Source organism: Pteropus alecto, unplaced genomic scaffold (genome assembly GCF_000325575.1).
Source record: "Pteropus alecto unplaced genomic scaffold, ASM32557v1 scaffold146, whole genome shotgun sequence".
In the NCBI taxonomy this organism is placed as follows: domain Eukaryota; kingdom Metazoa; phylum Chordata; class Mammalia; order Chiroptera; family Pteropodidae; genus Pteropus; species Pteropus alecto.
Genome location: NW_006442107.1, coordinates 9,883,651 through 9,892,595, shown reverse-complemented (window position 1 = coordinate 9,892,595; position 8,945 = coordinate 9,883,651). Strand labels below are relative to the sequence as shown.

The window sequence follows — 8,945 nt, the reverse complement described above, 5'->3', positions numbered from 1 at the left end:
CCTGGATCTTTGTGCTGTCTGACTGGGTAGAAGGCAATATACATAGAAACATGGCAGGGGTCTCATTCTGCCTCTTTCCTTTGACTATAAGGGGATTTGCAAGGGCCAGAGCAAGGGCCTTCACCTGAGCACAACTGAGACACCCTCTTGGCCGCATCCTTACAGTCTGCCATCAGCCACCCTGATGCTCTTCCTCCTTTAGCATTTCTTCCCGTAAGCGTCTCTTCCGAGAAGCATCTCACTTTTGCTTTACCCTCTATTCCTATTCTTTCAAAGAGATAAGAGGAGAAAAATAAATAATTTATACCAATGTATATTTCACAGAGTTATGTACACTTGCAGATATGACATTATTATGAAGCATTTTTGATTGGAAAGTGAAAATGTAAAGTAATGAAAGAGAAAAAAATGGGGACAAATTAAAAAATCTAAAGCACAGAAGGTACCTTATTCTTTGCAATAGAATAGAATTAACTCTGGACCCTTCAAAAGGCAATAAATGGAAATACGACTCAGCATTCATCTTCTCAAGCTACCTTCAAACTTGTCTATTCATGACCTGATCGTGGGTATATTGCTAGGCAAGAAAATGTGAGAGAGAGTATCGCTTAAAAGAGAAAGATAATGTATGTGAACTTAGCCTTCCAATGGGTAAGTTGGAGACTAAATGATGTAAAGAATTCTCTCATTTCTCCATTGTGTGTGTGAGTGTGTGTATGTGTGGAGGCATCTTGAATATCCCTGCTTGATAATCTTGCCATAGTGAGTGCCCAGAAGTTTTTTTAATTAGCTAATTCATTGGGCAGATGGAGATTTTAGTTCCAAATATTACACTCTTCTACCAGATTGTCTTTTGAAAAAAAAAAAAACTGTCAAAACAAAACAACAACAACAAAAAAACAAAAATGTGTATAGAAAGAAAAGTCATTACACAGGAAAAAACACCTGGTAGTGGTGAGACGCACATGATCTGCACCTCCTGCAATGTGCCCAACTGATATCCCCTTTCCTCTCAGGATGCCTAGTGAATTATGGCAAAACCAATGATGTCATCTAATATTTGTTTCTCTTTAATGCTCTATCCTCCAAAATGACACATCGCCTTTCTTTAGTACTCTGTACCCAAACCGAGAAGGTTAAACTAATTAACATGTATATAAAAGATGTTCAATAACAAATAGAAAATAAACACATTTTTCATGAATTAAGTTGTCCATTTTATGGCATGGCTTATTCATTTTTGTGTCCAGTCCATTTTGGGTTTGGTCCCCTCTTTAAGTCCTCACCTGCCTCCAAATGGCAGAAGCTCTCTTTAACTCTGCCAACAGGTACTAAAAGTTAATGTTAAGAGAAATCAAGAACTCTAGGTCAGTCTGCTTTAAATATATGAGATTCTATCTTATAGAAGAAAAATTTGATATGCTCTGTTGAGGTCTGGTGTAAAATTATGATCACTGAAAGTGACATGGAGTTTTAGTTTAGCCAAGGATAAAGAAAAACCTTCTAAAGAGCAGCTCTGGGTTACATGGAATGCGATGCTTTAGGGTACTGGGAATCAGAAGTAGAGCTTGAAAGACCAGTAAGGACATAGGACACTCATATGTAAGGGCTGGAGTGGTTCATAAAGTTGCCTAGAGCAATCACTTTCTCTTTATCTGAAGGTCAATGACTCTATCATGGTTTCAGTTTAACGTTAAGATTCTGAAAGAAATAGCTCCAAAGGAAAAGACTCCACACTGATGTAACTCATTCTACCCTTAGGTAGAGATAGCATTTGCCAAATTCTAGGTCTGAATAAATGTCTAAGGTGGGAATAAATGCTAGGAGGACTCAATTACCTGCAGCACATAAGTCTTTGTGATATCAGAGACAGAAGGGGTGGTATTTGTTCCCTCTTGCAGTTGTTTAGATAATGTTTGGGATAAGTTCTCAGTCTGGTTTTATCTATTATTGGTTTTATGTTTCATGTATGCTTATCCTATTTATAAAAACATTGTGTATGTCTTCACAGCTCTCTTAGCATTGTTTCTGAGGGATAGAAAGAAATACATTGAGCATTTCTCTTGCCTTATAGTTTTTCCCCCACACCAAGAATATATACAAGAAGAAATATGACAAATGTAATCTGCTCTCACGCTAACCTGTGTTTATTTAAAGTGAAAAGCCAAAGAGATCAGAAAGTCTATGTACCAAAATTTGTACAGTCGGTGCCACCTGACGCTGACACAGAAAGAATAGAAAATGATGTCAACTTCCTGCAACAAAGAATATGATAAAGAGAACACAGTCCACGTGTGTGTGTGTGTGTGTGCGCACGTGCACACACACGCGCTTGTACTTCCATTGAAGGAAGGTATTCGACAAAGAACTCATTTTACTAGATTCTCCCTGTATTTAGTCTAAAGATGAAAACAATAAAAACACAGAGAGGCAGATATAAAAGGATTCCTAGAGAGTATTTCATCCAAACTTCTTATTTTACTGATGGAAAGCCTGAAGTCCAAGGTAGGTAAAATGTCTGTCCACAGATGTACAATTTGTTAATGACAGAACCAGAACATGGCAGCAGTCCATTGCTCTTTCTCCCATATCGGCCCTTAGGCAAACCACTGATGGGTTTCCCAGTGGCTGGCGTAGATTGGTGGTTTAATGAAAGATCACTATTGAAATTAATTTTGTACATCTATCATAGTGAATTACAGGTTTTAGGAGACTGAGGCCCATACCTAGAAAGTTGCTTTTCGTAGGCATCCTAGTGTGCTTTTGGTATGAAGCACACTAGTTTTTCAATGAAGGGTGAGACTTAATAAAAGGATTACTTATATAACAAAACTGCAAACATTTATTGAATCTTCTGCCGATCTCAATTCTGTTTTCATATATTAACCTTAAGCAATTCTTAATATAGAAAAATGATATAATTAACATAATTATTCCACTTTACAGAATGAGAAAATTGAGACTCAAGATATGTGCCCAATATCACAGTAAGTAAGACTAGAAGTAAAATTGCAGTCTAAGCAATGTGGTTCCAGGGGCTGCTTTCTTAACTGCCAAGCTATTTTGTTTCCCTGCAGAATCAGTATACCATGGATGGCTACCTAGGCTGTGCGATTTGAAAAGAGAGAAAAGCCCCAGAAATTTTTTCTTTGTCTCCATCAGCTCTTGAAAGTTCCAGTGGATGTAAGCAATGTCCTCAGCAGGACAATATCAAATATATTACATAAGAAAAGTACTATTTACACTTATTACCACTGCACACTTCATTATAAATAATTGCCACTTTGGAAAAAAGAGTTCTAAAAGGAAGGCACTCAGGACAGATAGTTTTAAAATGTGTTTGGTAGCAGTATGAGAAAAATTCAGACCCTGTAAGGTCTTATCTAGAAGGCCAGAGTAAGATTACACTATGCTATTAAGAACCTTCTGGAATCTAGGGACAAAAAAGCACTGGATTTCTGAAGGGAAGAAAGCAGAAAAATAAAAATAAAAAATAAAAAAGCAAGGAATTAGCAAATATATACTACATATTCATACACATATGTGGTTATATTGCATTTGTAAATAGTCTACCTCACATTATATATGCATATGTAATCTATATCATGATTTATGCTCCCATGTACAGTTCTTTAATTCTTAGAACTGAGGTTATAGCATGTCCACCTCTCTTATTCTTCATTAACCGAAGTCCCAGTTGAAATTCTATGTCCCTTCAGCCTGTACTTTAAATCAAATTTCTTCTACCTTTATTGAGGTCCTTAGTTCCTCAGCTCTGGATTGGTTCACCAGGTTGAATAGCGTTCTATGAACACTGCCTTTTTTGTCTCAGATCCTTTTTATTCTATTTCAATCAAGTCATTCACTAGCTCAAGTGCTTTCCTTAAGTTTCTCCTTTTTAAAGCATAAACCTATTTATCCTAGCATTTAAGTCCATCCACATTCTAACTTCAACCTGCTTTTTCAATCCACAACTTCTTTGACAGCTCCTGTCAAATGGATTCACTGGCCATATTCTTAGAATATGCACTGTCTGCTTTTAAACTTTTACTCATGGCATTTCCTCCACTTGGAGCCCCCTCTCCTACTCTTGACTTCCAAGTCCTACCTCTTCTCAAGGCCCAGTTTCATGGCTATCTCCTTCTGGAAGTTTTATTTTTTTTGTCACGGTCAGAAAACTACTTTCTGGTGAATTCTAAACGACCTTTAATGATATGACACCAATTGCATGTTGCCTTGAGTTATAATTATTTGTATGTAAGTTAGGAATATGCAATAGTGAGTCAAGAAGTTTCTGTCTTCAAACCCTCTTGATTGCTGACACATGTTCTTCTTTAGGACAAGTCACATTTTTTCCCATTCCACTCCTCCCTCTGGAATTCTGCATGTAATTACACTCCAGATCCACAGAAGCTCTTAATGAAGTTCTGTTAAATGAATAGATGATAAACATTTCATGATCTGTCTACTTACTAGCTTTCTGATGTCATCTCTTCCTAGTCTCTCCCATATTCGCTACTAGTTACCATGGCCCCCTTTGCCATTCCTGAAACCTACAAGAACAGTCTCCCTCAGAGTTTTGCTCTTGTTGAAATGCTCTTTGCACAAATATCAGCCTCGCTTACTTCCTTACTAGAAGCAGGTCTCTACTCAAATGTCACCTGATCAGAAAAGCTTTCCCTAACCATCTTATATAATAGTCCCTTCCTACCATCCTTCTCAATCTCTCTTATGTTGATTTGTTTTTTCTCATCTATTTACCATCAATTGACATTTCGTTAATTCATTTACTTGTTTATGGTCTGTCTCTCCTCAATTAAAAATCAAAATCCATGGGAACATGGAGTTTGTTACTCTTGGTGGGGGCGGGGGGAGTATAACTAGCATATAATAGGAGCTTAATGAATATCTGGTAAGTGAATAAAGTAGCCAATTTAGTGGTTAATTTTGTTTTTAGCAGTACATGAATTGAAAATAACAGAAAAGATCACTATCTCCAAATCAAGGTAATTTTAAATAGAAACTGTAAAGCAAAACCATGTATTACAGTTTAGATGTCTTTACCTCAATTTTAGTACAGTGGTCCCCAACTTTTTGGTACCAGGGACTGGGGCTCCTATGAGAATCTACTGCCTGATGATCTGAGGTGGAGCTTAGGTGGTGATGCTAGCACTGGGAAGAGCCTGCAAATACAGATGACGCTTTGTTCACTAGCCCAATGTGCACCTCCTGCTGTGTGGCCCGGTTCCTAACAGGTCACAGACCAGTACCAGCCTGTGGCCCAGGGGTTGAGGATCCCTGTTTCAGTATATGCAGAGAAAGGAGCTTGGCTCAAGGAGCTCAAACCAAGTCTGATCCATTCTTTGGATCCAGTTGCCAAGTTTTAGGGAATGCTAAGGACAGAAGGATAGGTTGAACTACATCATGAACTGTATTCAGTAGCACTAGCATGAAGGCTGTGAGAAACTGCGATCAAATAAGCCAGATTTCCGTTAGGTAAATTATAAAGACAAGAAAGGCATGGAGGGAGAATTTCTAAATCAAAAGAGACATAATGAGTTAAAAAAAATAGGCAAGACTAACTCAATTAAAGTAAATTGGAGATGCACATTTGGGTAATAAAACCATAAAGCAATGCATAAAACTACTAAGAGAGTCACGAAAGGTGTCACATTTGGATGGAGGGAGAGTGGGACAGAATTAGGACTAAGTCCTCAGAGAGGCTTCTGGGATATACAGCGAAATTTCATTTTTTAACCTGGTGATGAGTCAGGATTATTGCCTTATAGTAAGTAACTCATGCATTTTATGTGTGTATAGGTTGCTGTATTTGTTTTGTTTTTCAATAAAATAAGGAAACAAAAGACTTGGCTCCAAAGGAGAGAATTTATACTTTAAAATTTCAAATCATGAGTCTATAGCCATGACACCTTGAATGCGCCCAATCATGTCTGATCTTGGAAGCTAAGCAGGGTTGGGCCTGGTTAGTATTTGAATGGGAGACCACCTAAGAATACCAGGTGCTGTAGGCGTTAAAAAAAATTTCAAATCACACTACCATATCATCTGCTCAGTGTGGTCTGCGGTGTCTTTGTCTTGAAGTCTCCATGAATACACTGAATGATGAATTTGATGATTTCTGGAACTTAACCCCACTGCATCACCACTTCTACCATGCTCCCTTCTCCTTCACTTTCTACTTGTCCATTGAATTTAAGGATTAGTCTTTATGCTCAGTGCCCTGTCGCTTGCTGCTTAAGGAGCCTTAAGAAAACCTTCTAATTTTCTCATTAGACAGAGAGAGGAATAGAAGAAAGGGAGGAGGAGGAGGAAGAGGAAGAGGAGGAGGAGGAGGAGAAAAATGAAGAGAGGGAAAGAAGAAAAGGAGGAGGGAAGAAGGAGAGTTGGAGAGAAGGGAGAGGGAAAAAGAAGAAAAATAATTTCCTATTTATATTGTGTCTTTGCTCATAGTCCCTGTTGAAGTGAAACAGAGAGGGAGTGGAGTTTTAATGAAGACTATTTATTCATTTATTTTCCGAAAGCAGAAAACTTTGCTCCTCAAACAGCTTTAAGGATAATTAAAACAATGATGAAATGTATTGATCGATTCCAAATTTCCTCACAAGAGTGATTAATTGCATTTTGGACTTTGAGAAATTTCAAAGATTGCAAGAGGAGAGACTCTTGATCTAGCTTTTTTGTTGTTGTTCCTTCTTCCTGCTTACTGTTATGAAAATTGCAGCTCTGGATACACAAAGACAGGAAGAATGTGCCCAGTGTTTTAGAAGATTTAAAGAATGACCCCCATCACATCACTGTACCTTTGTAGACATTTTACAATGTGTTAGAGACACCCAGTCAATAATTTAGGAGAAAACAATCAATATGTGAATGCTACATAAGCCCACAGCCAGAGTACCTTACGGACATCTTGGCAGTCTCTCGAGTGGCATAAAGTGATGTGATTAGAGAATTTTCTTTCTTTCTTTTTTTTTTTTTTTGGATACTGCAATGGCATTATTTAATTTAATATGACTGACCTCACAAACTTCTGCTGGTAACCCATCAGTTGGGTCATGAAGTAAGTATTCCAAAGCAAGGGTGTTTAGCAATTAGAATCCAGAGGAAAAGGATGGATTTTTTTTCTTCTATGGAACTATGGCCCTTGTAGCACCTTTAGATCTTTTCCCTAGCCTTAAGTGAGTATTAAGTCACATCCCCAAAGCAGGCAGACTCCATGTGGCTAGGCAGCTAGGACCCCTCTCTATATCATAAGAATAGTAACTGATATTGATTGACTGCTCGACTAATGCTAGACACTGAGCCGAGGCCTCAGATAGAATCTTCCCCACAATCTTATGCAGGAGATTCTGCTATAATACTACTTGCAGATAAAGACTCATAGACTTAGAGGGCTTAGGAGATTGGCCTCAGCCAGAAATACAGGAGCTGGAGTCTTCAACTCAGTGGGGAACTCCAAAGCCATATGTTCTTAATAGCAAACTGCCTCACTATTTGTGGTCCTGCCAAAATTGTAAATTATTCTTCAGGTCATCATTAGGTGAAATCCTAACATGTTAGTTTTTAAGATGATACTGAAGGGGATTTGGTACTTAAGATGAAGGGGAGATTCCATAGCATCTGGTCTCAGAAACCTGTAATTTAAGTCCAAGCATACATATATACTGGCTCTGTGATCTTGAAAAAGTTTCTTACCCTCTCTGGCCCTCAATTTCTTCATCTATAAAATGAACACTTACCTCACAAAGTTGGGGTGAGAAACTGGAATAGCCCATGTGAAAGCTTATCATACACTCTGATGGGTCAAGAGTATATGAATTGTTGCCTATGAGGAGGAAACTCAGGCCTAGAAATACTAAATGGCCAGCCCGGAGTCATAGGGTTGGTTAAGACTGTTAAGACCTGAGCCAAGAACCTAAGCCTTTTCATACACATTTATAAACTTTTTCTCAAAAGACATGCCAAAATTAAATTGAATTAATACCTATTAATCTTAGGGCTTTTGTAGGTAAATTAAGGCAATGTAAGTTTTAAAGTCATTGAAGGAAATTCAAGTATTTTCAACTCTTATCATAACCATAATTGTATCTTTCTTTGAATTCTCTGTTTCAAGCTCTGGGAGAGAGTGCCAGTCCAGTAAGTCTCTGGATTTTACCAAAACAATCAGCTCTTTTGATGGTTTCTTGTGTAAAGGCTACTTCTAGGAGCGAACTGCATGAGCTATTCCACAAGGACATTCACTCACACTCCACTTACCCTAGTTAGCATCATTTGGTACTGGTGAAACTAGGTCAAATAAATAACAGAAGTAGATACTGGAGTGTTGCTATAAGGTGGGCAAGAAAACAATGATTAGCAGTGCAAGTAGGGTAAAAGTTATTACCATTATATTACTGAAAGATGCTGGTGCAAGCAGCGGGCAGAGCTACAATGAGTTAGTAGTCCTTTTCAAGTTTTGCACTTCCCCTTCAAGTCTCCTATGGTGGCTTGAGTATCCTTAGCTCTGGCTCCTCACATGGACCCCCAAACTGCAAAACAAGTTGAACTGTGTTCTGGTGACTACCCTCTGGACTGCCCTGTGCTACCACCAAGCTCCAAATAGCAGTTAAACTCATGAGTCAGATACACATGAGTCTAAATCAATTGGCCCGACTCCTTTCTCTATAGCAAGAAACGTGTTCTCTCTTTCAGCTTGCACAAAACAAAAGCTTACATCACACATATGACTCCTCCACAGTCAGGAGATGGCCATGTTGTTAGGTGAAGCCAATGACAGCCTCTCCCTCGAATTGGGGCTTTTCCCAGTTGTTCTCTTCTTTAATTTGTCAACCTAAGCTGTTTCTCTGCCTTTTGAAAAGGGCATAAGAAATCTGAGCCCAGGGAGCTTCTCGCCCATAGTGCCTGCCAGAAACTAAAAGACCCAA

At 38.4% G+C, this 8,945-nt stretch overlaps 1 pseudogene; it reads left to right on the top strand.

The window, feature by feature from the left end:
- The first annotated feature begins 5,913 nt into the window (after positions 1-5,913).
- LOC112469305 lies at positions 5,914-6,032 on the top strand (annotated as a pseudogene).
- Positions 6,033-8,945: the final 2,913 nt, after the last annotated feature.